This window comes from Wyeomyia smithii, chromosome 2, assembly GCF_029784165.1.
Source record: "Wyeomyia smithii strain HCP4-BCI-WySm-NY-G18 chromosome 2, ASM2978416v1, whole genome shotgun sequence".
NCBI lineage: Eukaryota > Metazoa > Arthropoda > Insecta > Diptera > Culicidae > Wyeomyia > Wyeomyia smithii.
The window spans coordinates 85,952,898-85,969,663 of NC_073695.1; positions in this window are offsets into that span (position 1 = coordinate 85,952,898).

Sequence of the window (16,766 nt, forward strand, 5' to 3'; positions counted from 1 at the left end):
AAAATGTGAAATCACATAATGAAAGTAAATATGTTGACTTTCTCCTAACGATCACTGGCTGATTAAAAGGTAGAAAAATGATTGAAATGGCCGAATGTCATATACTACTCCACTCAGTTCGACGAATCGAGCATTTTCTGCATATATGCATGTATAGGTGTTTGTGTGTGGGTGTGTACGTGTGTATGTGCACCTTTCTTTCGCATTCACTTTTCTCGGAGATGGTCTGACCGATTCTTTCTATCTTGGTGTCAAATTAAGGGTCTATTTGCCGCTTAGGTTGCTATTAAATTTCATTGTAATCAAACTTTTAGTTTTGGCGCTGCGTCAGAATGTGAAAAACGCTCTTATACCTCAGAAGCTATGAACATAGTTGAATTCAAATAAATGGGCTTTCAAACCCTTAAACAATGAATTTCATAATGTTTAAACATGTGGTTTGAAAGTTATAGAAAGAAACGAAACCCGCAGACTGTTTAAAACTATAGCTACGATCAAAATATGTGGCCTCAACATCATTTAAATTTAATATTGTACTATTTCAATGTTTGCGGCCTTGCTCGGGATTGAAGTTGAAATTAAACGTCATTTCTATCATTTCACTTTTTGCCTTTCTCCTAGAAAGGTATAGCAATCACTGCAAAAACTGAAGGTATAAAAGTGCTCAAAAGGGCCGAATGTCGTATACCGAGTGTTATGAAAATGACTGCAAGACAATGACAGCAAATTTTCAACTGATCCGGCTCTCATTGTATTGCACAGCTCTCACTGCTCCCCACACGTTCGGTGAACAGTTCGACAGCAACTGACGACAGTACACATGCAACTCCATACGGACTGTTATTTTTCATCTTCATATGTGTGTTGGTATTTCCAAGCTGTCGTAAATGACAGCCTATAATCTTCCGACATCCTTCAACACGAATTTGAGCGGGATGTCAGGTGATTATGATCACGACAGTAAGGCCGATGAAAGTATGAAAGAGAGATGGTGCGAAGCACGTTTTGCCTTTCTTCTAGAAAGGTATAGCAATCACTTGCAAAACCGAAAGTATAAAAGTGCTCCAAAGGGCCGAATGGCATATATCACTCGACTCAGCTCGACGAGCTGAGCATTTTCTGTATGTGTGTGTGTGTATGTGCAGATTTTTATTCTCACTCACTTTTCTCAGAGATGGCTGGACCGATTTTCATGAAATTAATTGCAAATGAAAGGTCTTGTTGCCCCATAAAACCCTATCGAATCCTATTGTAATCGGATTTCTAGTTTAGAGGTTATGTTTAAAAATGTGAAAATCATGAAACATCAATATCTCAAAAGATTACACAACCGATTTGAACAAAATTGGTCTCAAAAGAACAGGCTACCTAGAAAACCTTTAAATTTTGAATTTAATAAAGATTGAACTTGTGGTTCAAAAGTTATGAAAAGAAACGTGTTCTGAAGACTGTTTAATCTCACTCATGTTTCTCAGAGATGGCTGTACCGATTTTCATAAAATCAGTGTTAAATGGAAGGTCTAATTGCCCCATAAGACCCTATTGATTTGTTTTGCAATCGGACTATTACTTTGCCTGTTATATTTAAAAATGTGAAATCCAGCTATGCAAAGGGACATATTCCGAAGACTACTTGGACTCACTCACTTTTCTCAGAGATGGCTGACCCGATTTCCACAAAATTAGTGTCAAATGAATGGTCTAGCTGCCTCAGAAGACCCTATTGAATTTTACTGTAATCGAACTGTAACTTCATTTATAATGTGCCGACTTGTGAAAATCACGAAACTTCATTATCTCAGAAACTACACAACCGATTTGATTATTATTATCAGATGAGCGGGCTAGTTAAGGGTTAACTGATGAATTATGATTGAACACGTGGTTTCAAAGTTTGGCTGCCCTACACGTTCCCATTTCATTTGATTATAATCGAACTTAAGCAACCGTTATGTATTAAATTGTTAATAAAACAACGAAAGTCTATTATCTCAAAGATTACATGACTTATTTGAACATTACTAGTGTCATACGAACGAGTCATCTCTCAAACTTACAAATAACAAACTTCATAACAATTTGATATGTGGCTCAAAAGTTATGGAAAGAGGAGAAATTCAAAGACTATTTAAAACTATACCTGCTTTGATCGATATATGTGGCCTCAACATAATTTAAATGTGGTGTCGTACTATTTGAACGTTCCAAGTTCATTGATTCCTTGCGGTTTGTTTGAAGTCTGCAAATGCACAACGAATCGGCCATAGGACATGATCAAAGTCAAATAACAAATCGTTTGAAATGATTGGTTTTATCGAAATGACGACATCCTCGTCTTTTGGCTTCTGTACATCGCCCTAATTCTGAATATATTATTGGGTGGTATTCTGTCATTATCAGCAGACTTTCTGGCATCAATCTGACACCGGAAATACCCATGTTGGGAGGTATTTTTGGTTGTTTTCCAGAAACTAAAAGTGGTCGTCTTCAAATTCAAAATAGTGTCCAGGGTCAATTTTTGGTTTCTATGCATCATCACGTTTACGGAAATATCCATATTGAGTATTATTCGGTCATTTCCGGCTGTTGCCTATAAGTTGCCACTTAGCAATTCAAAATGGTGCCTGAGGTCAATTGTGCATCATTCTGGTTTCAGAGATACTCATATTGGAAAGTATTTGTTCATTTTAGGCTGTTTTTCACAAACCGGTAGTCGCCATCTTGGATTTCAAAATGGTATTTAGGATACTGGTTAAAGAAAAACTCATATTGGGTGATATTTGGTCACTTTGGACTGTTTTTCAGAAACCGAAAGTCGTCATTTTGGACTTTAAAATTACCTGTGAAATCAATTTCTGTCATCTGGGCGTAATTCTGGTTCCGAAAACATTCATATTGAATGGTATTTGGTCATTTCCGGCTGTTTGCCAGACACCGGAAGTCACCATCTTAAAATTTAAGATTGTGTCTGTGATCAATTTTTAGCTTCTGTGCATCTTTCTGGTTCCAGAAATACTAATATTTAATGGGAATCGTCCATTTCAGGCTGTTTTCCAGAAACCAGAAGTGGCCATCCTACAATTCAAAATGTTGTCTGAAGTCGATTTGTGGCTCCAGTGCATAATTACGGTTCCGGAAATACCCATATTGGGTGGTATTTGGTCATTTGCCGCTATTTTTCCGACACCGGAAGTCACCATTTTGGATTCCATAATGGCATTTGGAGACTATTTCTGGATTTTGAACGGCATACTGGTTAAAGAAAAACTCATATTGGGTGGTCCACCTACCTCTCTCATAGATGAGGGAGGGTGTCGAACCATTATGGATATACTTGTTACCCCTAAAAACATTCACCTGCCAAATTTGGTTCCATTTAGTTGGTTAGTTCTCGAGATAGGCAGAAATTTGTGTTTCATTTATATGGAACCCCTCCCTCACAGAAGAGAGAGGGGAGTCAAACCATTATGGACATATTTGTTACCTCCAAAAACATCCACATACCAAATTTGGTTATATTTGGTTGATTGGTTCTCGAGCTGTGCGAAATTCGTGTTTCATTTGTATGGGACCCCTCCCTTGTAGAAGAGGGAGGGGTGTCAAATCATTATGGATATATTTTTTACCCCTAAAAACATCCACCCACCAAATTTGGTTCTATTTGCTTGGTTAGTTCTCGAGATGTGGAGGAAATTGTGTTTCATTTGTGTGGAACCCCTCCCTTCCAGAAGAGGGAGGGGTGTCGAACCAATATGGACATATTTGTTACTCCTAAAAGAATCCACCTGCCAAATTTGGTTCCATTTGCTTGGTTAGTTTTTGAGATGTGCAGAAATTTGTATTTCGTTTGTATGGGACCCCTCCCTTCTGGAAGAAGGAATCTTCCTCGGATCCTAAAACCATACATACATACAAATTTTCACGTCGATCGGTTAGGTAGTTTCCGAGCCTATATGGATCAGACAGACAGACAGACAGACAGACAGACAGACAGACAGACAGACAGACAGACAGACAGACAGACCGACAGACCGACAGACCGACAGACCGACAGACCGACAGACAGACAGACAGACAGACAGACAGACAGACAGACAGACAGACAGACAGACAGACCGGACTGCATTTTTATAGATATAGTTTACAACATCAATATTTTAGAACCTAAGGAGTGAATACACATTTATTGGATTGAAGCGTTCATGTAAATCTATTTTTACAAATGAAAAATTGAATGAGAAAGGCTGGGTCTGACCGCTAGGTGGATTAATTTAGGTTTTTAAAAAACGTGTCTCTTGAATAGTTGAAACCACTTCACAGTAGATGCGTTTCATAATCGTATGGGTGAACTTACGATATAAAACATATCAGCATATAGAATTGGTTCAATAAGAAATCCACTTTTTTTTTACAGAAGTAATGAAAAGTGCTCCGTCAAAAGCCTTAGATGCAATTCTGCATCTATTACCACTCCACCAGGTAGTGAAACCAAGTATGGTTATACTGGGTTTCTGGTCACTGCGGAGTGGAAGGCAATGAAAAAGCCGATACGTTAGCTAGACAGGGGTCATGTACCGATTTCATTGGCCCAGAACCGTTCTGTGGGGTGTCATCAAGCGCCTTGAAAGCAGAATTGAAAACCTGGGAACATAGGACTATATAAGAGAACTGGATATGCTCAGTAGGGCTACGCCAGTCTAAACGCTTTATAAAACCAAGCGTCAAGAATAGTCAGCAATTGCTCAGTTTAAATAAAAAGGGACTAAGAACAATTATCGGACTGTTTACAGGACACTGTCCAAGTAAGCATCACTTGGAACAAATTGGTCAGTCAGATGACAAAATTTGTCGTCTCTGGGGTTCGAATGTGAAACCGCAGAACATTTGCTCTGCCACTGCAGTGCACTAATACAGCGCAGAATAAGAGCCTTTGGAAAAGGAACTTTGGAGCCTTTTGAGGTCTGGTCTGCGAATCCTAATGAGGTAATACATTTCATACGAAATTCAGTGCCTAATTGGGAGAAAGGGTGAGATATGACAACGACGATCACTTCCATCAATAGTGATATGTCTGCCATGAGTACCTAGACTAAAGAAGAGGTATACCACAAAAGATCAAAACAATGGTCGCAGTGCTCCAAATCTTACAAAAAAAATCCACTTTTTTGATTTTTGTCTATGGGACGTTGCACTGTGCGTTCTAGGGAACGAATTTGGGAGGAAAATAGGATTTAGAGCTCGATAGCAGTATTCTAGAGAGAAACTTTCTTTTTCAAAGTTTTTACATATGAAGAGGTGCTTATTTTAATGTTGTCACATATTAGAGTGACCAAATTTTTTAATGAAATCAGATACAGGCATACCTCGATATAAGGCAACTTTATTTTTATTTTCGTTACGTTATATCGAGTTACGTTATATCGAAGCACAAAAAAATTTTTTTTTCATTGATGCAAAATTCTTGATGGTTACTCAGAAGTGCGCAAAAACTTATTTCCCTTCACCTAAAAGTATATATACCTCCTTTTAGACAATTTTCGTAGACAAACATAACCAGTCACAAAACATTGAAAAAATAAATGTTAATTCTACCCCATTTTACGATACTTATTGGTTTCAAAACTTGCTTAAAACATTTATATACACCCCAAAAATAATTGTTGTGCTCTAATTTTGAGAAATTAAAAAATGTTACGTTACTTTTTTTTCACAACATTTATTTGACACGGCACAATACAAATTAATGTTTTACGGAGCCAATTTAATCTAATGCCTTTTGGTCTAAAATATCTTATAAGCTAAAGACAAATTTTTTATCCTCGCTGCCGACTACGAGCTGATACTAAATCTAATACTAAAACTAACATGTTTTTTTTTATCCGAGATTCGTTTCGCTGTTAAATTGGCACTTTGATGCTCTTCAAGTAGCTATAAACATGTAGCATGTATGGTAAGTTTCGCTGAGCGAGGATATCACGAACTGGCACATAGGGCTGTATTCCTCGGGCCCTGAGGGTATCCAAAAGTAGAGATCTGGCGCCGCGGAATTCAGCACACACCCAAACCACGTGTTCAATGTCTTGGTACCCCAATCCACAAACGCAATAATTACTGCTCGCCAGCCCAATACGCAGGAGATGTGCGTCTAACCCGTAGTGGTTGGACATAATCCGAGACATCATGCGAATGAAATCTCGTCCTACATCCAACCCCCGAAACCAAGGTTTGGTGGAAACCTTGGGGATGATGCTTTGTAGCCACCTCCCCAGTTCTCCCTTATCCCACGAGGCCTGCCAGTTGACAAGTGTATTCTGACGTGAAACCGTTTGTTGCACCCACCTTAGGCAAAATGTTCGCTTTCTCATTGCCCGGAAAGGAACAATGAGAAGGGACCCACACTAAGGTAATCTGAGAAGATTTTTCGGATAAAGCACTCAGATGTTCCCGTTTTTTCCCCAGGAAATACGGAGAGTGCCTTACATCCTTCATCGATCGGAGAGCCTCAATAGAACTGAGACTGTCCGTTAAGATGAAGTAATGGTCCGCGGGCATTTTTTCAATAATCCCTAAGGTATACTGAATTGCAGCCAATTCTGCGACGTAAACAGAAGCAGGATTATCGAGCTTGTAGGAGGCGGTAAAATTATTGTTGAAGATACCGAAGCCAGTTGACCCGTTGAGAAGTGATCCATCAGTATAAAACGCATTGTCGCAGTTGATGTTTTTAAATTTGTTATAAAATATTTTAGGGATCTGCTGCACGCGTAAATGATTCGGGATTCCACGAGTTTCTTCCATCATGGATGTATCGAAAAACACAGTAGGAACAGAAGTATCTAACAAGTTGACACGATTGGAGGTGTATGAGGAAGGATTTATACTTTGAGACATGTGATTGAAATACACAGTCATGAAACGGGTTTGAGAATTAAGTTCAACTAGCCTATCGAAATTTTCAATTACCAAGGGGTTCAAAACCTTACATTTGATGAGAATACGAGTAGTCAGATCCCAAAAGCGGTCTTTTAATGGGAGAAAGCCCGCCAAAACTTCCAAACTCATCGTATGGGTCGAATGCATGCAACCTAAGGCAATACGCAAACAACGATACTGCAATCGTTCCAGCGTGATTAAATGGGTATTTGCAGCGGAGCGGAAGCAGAAACACCCGTACTAAAGCACCGACAATACCGTTGTTTGGTAAAGCCTTATAAGGTCTCCTGGGTGGGCGCTCCACCATGATCCAGTAATTGTCCGGAGAAAATTTACTCTCTGTTGACATTTTTTCATCAAATACCGAACGTGACATCCCCAGGTGCCTTTTGAATCGAACCAGACACCAAGATATTTGGATACCAAAACCTGAGAAATCGTTTCACCCATTAACTGTAAGTGGAGCTGAGCAGACTCGCGCTTCCTAGAAAAAAACTAGTATCTCAGTTTTCTCCGGGGAGAATTCGATACCTAGCTGTAAAGCCCAAGCAGACAAATTGTCCAAGGTATCTTGCAATGGTCCTTGCAAATCGGCAGCTTTGGCTCCTGTAACAGAAACCACGCTGTCGTCTGCAAGTTGTCTTATCGTGCATAAATTTGCCAGACATGCGTCAATGTCATTCACATAAAAATTGTAAAGAAGGGGGCTTAAGCATGAACCCTGGGGAAGACCCATGTAGCTAATACGAAAAGTTGCCAAATCGCCTTGCGTAAAATGCATATGCTTTTCGGCGACAAATTATGCAAAAAATTGTTTAAAATTGGTGAAAATCCTTGTCGGTGAAGTTTGCCCGAAAGAATGTCAATAGAAACGGAATCAAAAGCCCCCTTAATGTCCAAGAACGCAGACGCCATTTGTTCTTTGCGAGCATACGCCAGCTGAATATCTGTTGAAAGCAGGGCAAGACAATCATTCGTCCCTTTGGCACGGCGGAAGCCAAATTGAGTATCTGATAGTAGACCATTTGATTCGACCCAATGGTCTAAACGACGGAGTATCATTTTCTCCATCAATTTCCTGATACAGGATAGCATTGCAATCGGCCTATAAGAGTTGTGATCAGAAGCTGGTTTTCCCGGTTTCCCGGATGGCGATCACCTTCACTTGCCTCCAATCCTGCGGTACAATATTTTGCTCCAGGAACTTATTGAACAAGTTCAACAAGCGCCTCTTGGCAGTGCCGGGTAGATTCTTCAACAAGTTGAATTTGATTCTATCTAACCCAGGCGCGTTATTGTTGCAGGACAGGAGGGCAACTGAAAATTCTGCCATCGTAAATGGTGATTCTATCGCGTCGTGGCCCGGAGACGTATCGCGAACAATGTTTTGCACAGGAACGGAGTCCGGACATACTTTCCTGGCAAAGTCAAATATCCACCGACTTGAAGACTCTTCGCTTTCGTTGACCGTTATACGATTTCGCATTCTTCGGGCTGTGTTCCAAAGAGCGCTCATCGATGTCTCCTCCGACGTTTCGTTTACGAACCGACGCCAATATCCGCGTTTCTTTGCTCGGACCAAGCTTTTAAACTTGGTTTCAAGCTCCAAATACCGCTTTAAGTAGGCGGGTTCACGTTTCACCCGAAAGAAGGCCTTAAACGCGTCGGATTTTTCCGTGTAGACATCGGAGCACTCTTTGTCCCACCACGGAGTGGGAGGCCGTTTTTTGGTAGTCACGCCGGGATATTTCTTCGTTTGGGCTTGCAACGCGGCGTCGAGAATCAAGCCCGCGAGGAGGTTGTATTCTTAAAGTGGTGGGTGATGTTGAATCGACTCGACAGCTTCTGAAATCATTTCCTCGTATAACTTCCAATCGATATTCCGTGTGAGGTCATACGGAATATCAACTGATCGCGTGCGAGTTAAACCATTATCAATTGAAATTTGGATAGGCAAATGATCGCTACCGTGGGGATCAAGGACTACCTTCCATATGCAATCCAACCGTAGCGATGTTGAACATAAAGATAAATCTAAAGCACTGGGGCGCGCTGGAGGTTTCGGAACGCGTGTCATGTCCCCGCTGTTAAATATTGTCATATCGAAGTCGTCGCAGAGGTTATAGATCAAAGAGAAGCGGTAATCATTAGAAGGGGAACCCCAAGCCACGCCGTGAGAGTTGAAATCTCCCAAAATCAAACGTGATGAGGGAAGAAGTTCTATTAAATCAAAGAGCAGCCGTTGTCCAACCTGTGCTCTGGGAGGAATATATATTGAGGCAATACAAAGCTCTTTACCTTGTATTGCCATTTGACATGTGACAGCTTCGACGCCTGGGACCGAGGGGAGGTTAATACGATAGAAAGAATAGCACTTCTCAATCCCTAGAAGTACTCCTCCGTAATGGGTGTCTCGGTCAAGGCGAATTATATAAAAATCATGGAAGTTGAGATCTACATTAGAAGTGAGCCAAGTTTCACAGAGGGAAAATGCATCGCATTTATGCTTATTAATCAACACTTTAAATGAATCAATTTTGGGGATGATACTTCTACAATTCCACTGTAAAATAGAGATAGAATCCTTCATCTCAGCCGATGAATTAGCCATCGAAGGATACGATCGCTGCAAAAACGTTTTAACTGTTGGTAGAAATGCCAGCAGAAGACTTTTAAGAGGATCAGTTATGTTGAAATTTTCAAAAATCCAGTCCACAATATCTGAAAACTTCAGCAGTCCAGATTCTGGCTGAATCTTGGACGAAAAAGAAGAAACAGTTGGGTTTTTTGATGTTCCTGGAAGTGCCGGAAACTCCTTACTTGAATTCAATCTTGCCAATCCCGGAGGAGTTTGCTTCGGTTTTTCTATAGCACTTTTATGTTTCTTAGTATCAGCCACTTCAGATGGAGACCTTCTCTGTCCCTTCCTAGGAAGGAGGTTTTTTCCTAGGAGAAGAGGGGTTTTTTCTCTTTCTAGACTTCCCGGGTTCAACAAAAGAAGGTTCCCCAACTGAATCGTCAGAATCAGACTCATCGGATGACAAGACCTCGAAGAGATTCGGGGAAACCAGTTTGGTGGCAGCGGCCTCTTTAAGCATTTCTGCGAAAGTGCGCTTAGAGCGCTCTTTCAGAGACCGCTTGATCTTCTCTTGGCGCTGTTTGTACGCGGGACATGCAGACAGCTCATGCAAAGTCCGCCCACAATAGAGGCACTTTTCAGCACCTTTATTACATGCGTCATCCGCATGTTGCTCTCCGCACTTGCCACAACGTGCTTTATTGCCACAGTGGGAGGCTGTATGGCCCAATTGTTTGCACTTGAGGCAATTCATTACCCGCGGTACAAACAAGCGCACGGGCAGACGCACCTTGTCCACGAGCACATAGCGACAGTCAGACTCGATTCGCTGACCACACCGTCAATCTCAACTACGCGAGCTGGAATGTACACGTGGTACTCCCGCGTGAAGGGCTCACAAGCAGCAATCTCGTTTGCTTGCTTGAGGTCGGACACCAAAACACGCAGCTTATTCGGGCGTACTTTAGTAATTTCAGTCACGGCTGTAAACCGTGCCAGATCTTTACAGATTTGCATTGTGTTCAATGCTTTCACTTTCGGCCGGAAAAATACAGCCCCAATACCAGCTTTGCCCTCCGGATACTGCTTAAGCCGATGGGTAGCTTCCTACGGGGCTCCGTTTTTAACCCTTGGAACTTTGTATCCGGGAGGGCTAGGCGGTGGAACGAGCGGGTGTTAATCCCCGCTTTCGGTCATGCCACCATCGTCGTCCATGTTGGACGCGTGAGGCACACACGCAAAATGCCAATCAGTAAATAATATTGTAAAAAAAAACCAAAAAAAAAAACGACTTAGCTTATGCAGCCGCTCTCCTTCACAATCAGCGCACGGGCGATGCCAATCTCTGCTTGCTGCTTCCTTCCTTGGTTGTCCGATCGACCAATGCAGCCAAACGGCCGTGCGCCGGCTACCGAATTTCTCCTGGCAGCGACACAACGCACGGGCTATTGTTGACTTCTTCTTCTTCTTTTTGCTGTCTTCAACAGCGACGACGGCAACGAGCAGCAGAGCATAATGCACGGTGACCTTGTGGGCGAATTACTGGTCGGCACTATCGAGATCGAAATAAAATTGCGACCGAACACGACGAGAGCACAACTCGGAATGTGAAAAAAGTTACGTTATATCGAGTTACGTTATATCGAGGTTGCCTTATATCGAGGTATGACTGTATCTAACTTTTGTATCTTTGTAGATAGAATTAATTTTTTTTTACAATGTTAAAGCTCCGTTAATTTTGAGCAAACTTGACGACGAAAGTTTTTTTTTCTATCATTCAAAATAGCTGAAAGTTTTTTTTCTATCATTCAAAAAGTGGAAAAATATGCCTATGTAATTATTGAACGGCCCATAGTAGTAGTTTTAGTCTACCTCATTAGCGAGGACAACAGAAGGGGAAAGTATTAGTGATGTTTTTGTCTGGTGTTTTACTGTATTTTTCAATGCTTTCCTTCTAATTTTGACGTAGGACTACATTTTACTGGAAGGGTTCAAATTTAAATTCCCCCCGCAACTCTTGAAACGTTTTTCATATAAGACTTTAATCATCTATAGCTATACCACAGACAAACAGGCGTGTCTTTTGGAAGAAAAAAAAAATCAAAAATCTTCATCCTTGCTCAAAGCTTCACACTTATGCGCCATCAAGTGAGGTTGCTGCCTACTAAATAATTATTTTCATGAAAACAGTTCTTGTCTTTGCTTATAGCGACACCAGCGGCTACAACTTCTCTGAGATAAAAAGAACTGTATCTTTTTCTGTAAATAGTTAGTTTTGCCACAGATAACAGAGATCCAAGCTAGAACAAAAAACTCCAGAAATCGCGAGTATGATTTCAAATTCTTACTCGTTTGGAATGCTAACGACATCTTTCTGCAACTTGCGACTTTAACCACTTTGGTGATGGCAGCGCTTGATTATAATCAAAACCTAAGGGGAGACAACTGGGTATAGATATGCATCCACTTTGGGAACCACTCGCTTATTGGTTGAAATTAAAAACCCCGAGTGCGTTGAAATTTACCATCAGGCTTGGTGGCAGTGTTGCTGAACAACATGTTTTGTTGTTTTGATTTATATTTTTTATGATGTCACCTGTTATATTCTAAAATAATTTCAAGTGAACATTCAAAATAAAGTACAGAGCGTACAAATACGGGTGTAGTAAGAGATCCGACTTTGATCATCACTTACATCAATTACCAAAAGATTCAAAAGTGCGCAAGGAGTTGTTACGGTTTTGCGTGAAGCATTAGAACAGCATACCACTGCTCAATGTCGTGTATGGGGTGAGCTTATTTCTACTTTTGAATCCGTTCTGGAATAGGTTTGAAATATACCTGTTGAGGCATATTGCTTGTGCGGAGAGTACAATGCAGTTGGGCCAATGAATGAATCATAATCATTGATGGATGACACCTTCAATTTTAACCCTCAGTAACCCTCAGACGGTAAAACTGTCGCCTGCAAAAGGAATTGTGCATAATGGTGATAAAAAGCATTAAAACATTCAAGTATTTTCCGAGTGAATGGCATCACTTACGAAAAATACAACAGGGATCAAGGTGGATGAGGAAGAAGAGTAAGAAGCCAGATATTGCCCCTTAAGCGCAGTATGCAGTTCAAAAAGGAATTCATTTTCCTATCTCAATCCCATGTAAAATTCAGGCACTGAATCAGGCAATGAAATTTCTTCTGGTAGCTAGTACGCAGCTAAAAAGAAATCATAAACCGAAAGGGAAAACAAAGTTCACTTACTGTGAACACTACTGTGAAGCAAAATGTCACTTGTTCTAGCACGGAATAATGAGCACTAACATTATTCAGGTACTGAAAGTGTCAGGCAGTTGGTTGGTCGTCTTACACCCAGCGATGCCAGAATGGAAGACATTTAGCCTGCATTTAGACGTTATAGTTACCGGAGAAGTTACGTGAATATTTTCCACTATCGTTTTCTAGTAGATTCTACGTGATTGTTATTTGATTTCAACATGACCTGGTTAGATGAATTATCCTTTGAAACTTATTCAGTAGATGCATGCATTTCATGTGAGTTTCACCTAGAATTCAACCTGAGTGATTTATTACGCAACATATTCTGATAATTTCTGAAACCCGTTTCCTAGCTCATGAAAATTAGAGAAATAAATGAAAATTGCACATTTCGTAAAACGTGATTGCTATCAGATATCACTCAGGTATGCAAATTCGTAAATGAAAAAAAAAAAACAACCTAAAACCTGATAAATATTACGACATTCCCGGGGATTGTAATTGTCCGCTGCAGCTGTTTTTGTTTAGGTAACTCTTCCATCTTTGAAGCTGTGTGAAACCTGTAAGCTCAAGTCTCGAGTTTAGGCTGTTACAAATTTTATTTTCAGTTTATGTCACCCCCCCCCCCCTCCTTCAAAAATCTTGAATATTGGAAGGGGAAGAAAAAAAAAGCTCAAACCGTTTTGTTCATTCTATTGGTTTTCCGACAGCATAAATGCTTTATTTAGCAACAAACAAATCCAGTAACAGCGAGAGTGTCGTCAAAAGGCAAGCAAAATAAATAATAATAATAATAATAAAGTGTTATTTTTCAACATTTATTTGAGTGCAAGTTACAAACGTCATAACTTGCACACAAACTTTGATCAAAGATATTCTTTTTTTTCGTCTCGGTGTTATTTATTTTTTGCCACCCCCTTTGCTAACTTTGATAACCTTGGACATAAAAAGAATTAGAAATTTGTATCAGCCTTATTGGGATTTTTCGAAAATTCACTTATTTGCAAGACATCCAGAAATTCTGTTTTATGTTTAGAATCAGACAACAGCTTCGCCATTTTGATTTCTGTTTCTTTTCGCACAGAGAATTCACACGATACATCCTGTTTGATGTTGTCAAGTTCACGTAGATGGTACGTGATTAACCATGGTATGCATGAGATTTTCACGTAGATGTTATGTTTGTCACATAAATCATGCAAAATGACAGAAAAGGAACAAGTATAGGAACTTTCACGTAACAATAACGTGTAAAATATTTTGAGTGTACGATGAAGACATCCATTTTTGTGACGACAACGTGAATACATAGGAGAAAACATGTGAAGATATTGAAAAATATGTGAACGACCCGAATTTTGCATTAGTGCATTAGTGGTGACCTTTTTTTTGCTCGACAGTTTTCGATTTTCCGGAAAGTTTTTTCAGCCTTCGGGCTACGGGTAGGAAGACATTTTTTCGCGGACCATGAAGACTTTTGAAAAAATTACCCGGCATCCCTGCTCTCACACCAGATCGCGGTAAACAAGAGTGCTCGAGTGCAGGGGGGATCTATCTGTCAAAAATCGTGTAACCAACATATTCGGCAACATGGTGTTTGTTTTGGTTTTTGTTCCTTTTGGTCATGAAATTGATCGATGTGAAATATTATAGAATTGGAATGTTTTTCATCGAAACTCGAGAAACCGCGGAAAAATTTCATGAATGTTGTTTAGCTATTCACATTTTTCCCCCATTATTGTTCATAGTTACAAACATCATGGACCAACAAACGTCATGGACCAGAGTTGATCTGCGATAACACACACATATATGAAATTTGACAGCAGTGAATCCCCTCTGCTCGAGTGTTCTAGGAAAAAAGGAAAAATCATGCGCTCACTCACGTCAAATATCGTTACTGTGAAGCATTCTCAGCTGTCAAAATTCCGTTTGGTAAAAAGGGCAAAATTTCGTAAACCTCTTTTCTTTTCAACTGCGTACCACGCTTTAGGTCAAAACTAGAGATACTCAGAGAAAGAGATAAGCGATAAAAAGCCGCCAATTTGGCAACTAGGTTTCACATGTCAGGGGTGCCAGATCTCTTCTCAAAGCGCAATGTTGACTAACTTTTTCATTCGACTCGTATAACTGATTTTGACGGTGGAAGTCCTGGGGAATAATAAAGTGTTAAATTTTATATTTAGCTTAAAATTCATATACTTTGACCATAATTGATCATTATTTTGTTGACCATACAAAAGGTTTGTGAACCACCAGTTAAAAAACTTTGTGATAAAGCAACTTTGGAGCATTCTCAATTCATTATTTAGTAAAAGAACACGAAAAACGTGTAAAAAAAAAATTCTTTATTGTACCTGATATCAATACCTCTCTCTTGTTCGTTTGGCTCGGATTTTGACGTGTTCGTTTGGCTCACAACATTCTCTTCGCATATCTCTCCCTCTGAGAGTTTTTTTCAAATCAACACTAAAACAAACAAATTTAAGACAAATATAAACTGGGAAGGAATAAAATTGTCGATTATGTACAAACTACGACTGCTCAAAATTTCTACATTGAAAACGGCAACCCTTTTTATTGCGATAATATCGATATGAGCTGGAAATTATCGGTGTTATCAAATCGTTGACTACTAGTAGTGTTCTTAGCACCACCATACTGCGTATTGCGACATGGTAAAAAACCGTTTCATCTTTTTACACATGAAGCAAAATTAGCTTGGATGTCTGTTATCTGTGATTTCGCTATTTTTGATAAAAATAGGGCCACCATAATTTTTAATTTCTAAAAAGAAGCGCTTTTGAAAACACAAAATATCTTATGAATACACTAAAGCCCAGCAACTCCTATCCCTACCTCCACGTGGTACAAACTGGGATACAAGCAACCAAGGAAAAATCGGTGAGCCGGTAGGAGCTTGGTCGTATGCTGACAGGGAAGGGGAAGCTGTTCTCCAAGGAGGGCAGCTTGTCTGAGCGTCTGTTCTTCATGTAAGGGCGACTGAAACAGTGCTTGATCCGGAGCGGACGGCTGAATTATGAGCTACACCCAAGATGGTAGGACCGTGAGTAGCACGTGAGACTAGGTATCCGTAGCCCTAGTAAGACAGCATGTCGAAAAATGAAAATACTACGAACAATCAAGAATTGAATACGAACCGGAACAGTGTAACTTTGCGACTACGAAGCTCTACATATACAAACCGGTGATCGGCCGTACAGTATGCACACCGATACCTGGGCAGGTCTACGAGAGAGCACAAGGCCAAATACAAACGGGCACGGAACGACATGACCACGATTCTCAGGCGAAAAAAAAAACGCCAGCAAGAGGGTCGTGAACATGAGGAGCTGGAGCAGCTGTGTCGTGCCACCGATACGTGGAAATTCTATGAGAAGGTAAACCAGTCTCGCAGAGGCTATGTGCCGCAAGCCGACATGTGCAACGACGTGGATGGAAACCTTCTAACGGATGCCAGCGAGGTGGTCGACAGGTGGAAGGAGTACACCTACGGGCACCTGAAGTAAACGAAAGTAAAGTAAACGAAAGCGGAGCAGGAACTGACCTAGGAGCACCAGCAGCAGATGACCGTGTACCAACATGAAGTTCTTAGTGAGATCGGGAAGCTGAAGAACAACAGAGCCGCATTCAAAGACGGACTGCCAGGCAAGCTCTTTAAACATGGGAGAAGGATGCTAGAGCGCTGCAATGGGTCATTTCCAGGATTTGGAAGGAGGAAAAATTGCCAGACGAGTGCATGGAGGAAGTCGCCTGCCCCATCTACAACAAGGGTGACAAGCCGAAGTTCCGCAACTACCGCGGTATCTCGCTTGTCGATGCTGCCTACATAATACTCTCATAGATCCTGTTCCATCGTCTATCACCTTTAGCCAGGAGGTTCGTGGGCCAGTACCAAGCGAGCTTAATAGGACCAGATCTTCTCAATCCGATAGACCTTACAGAAATGTCGCGAGTACA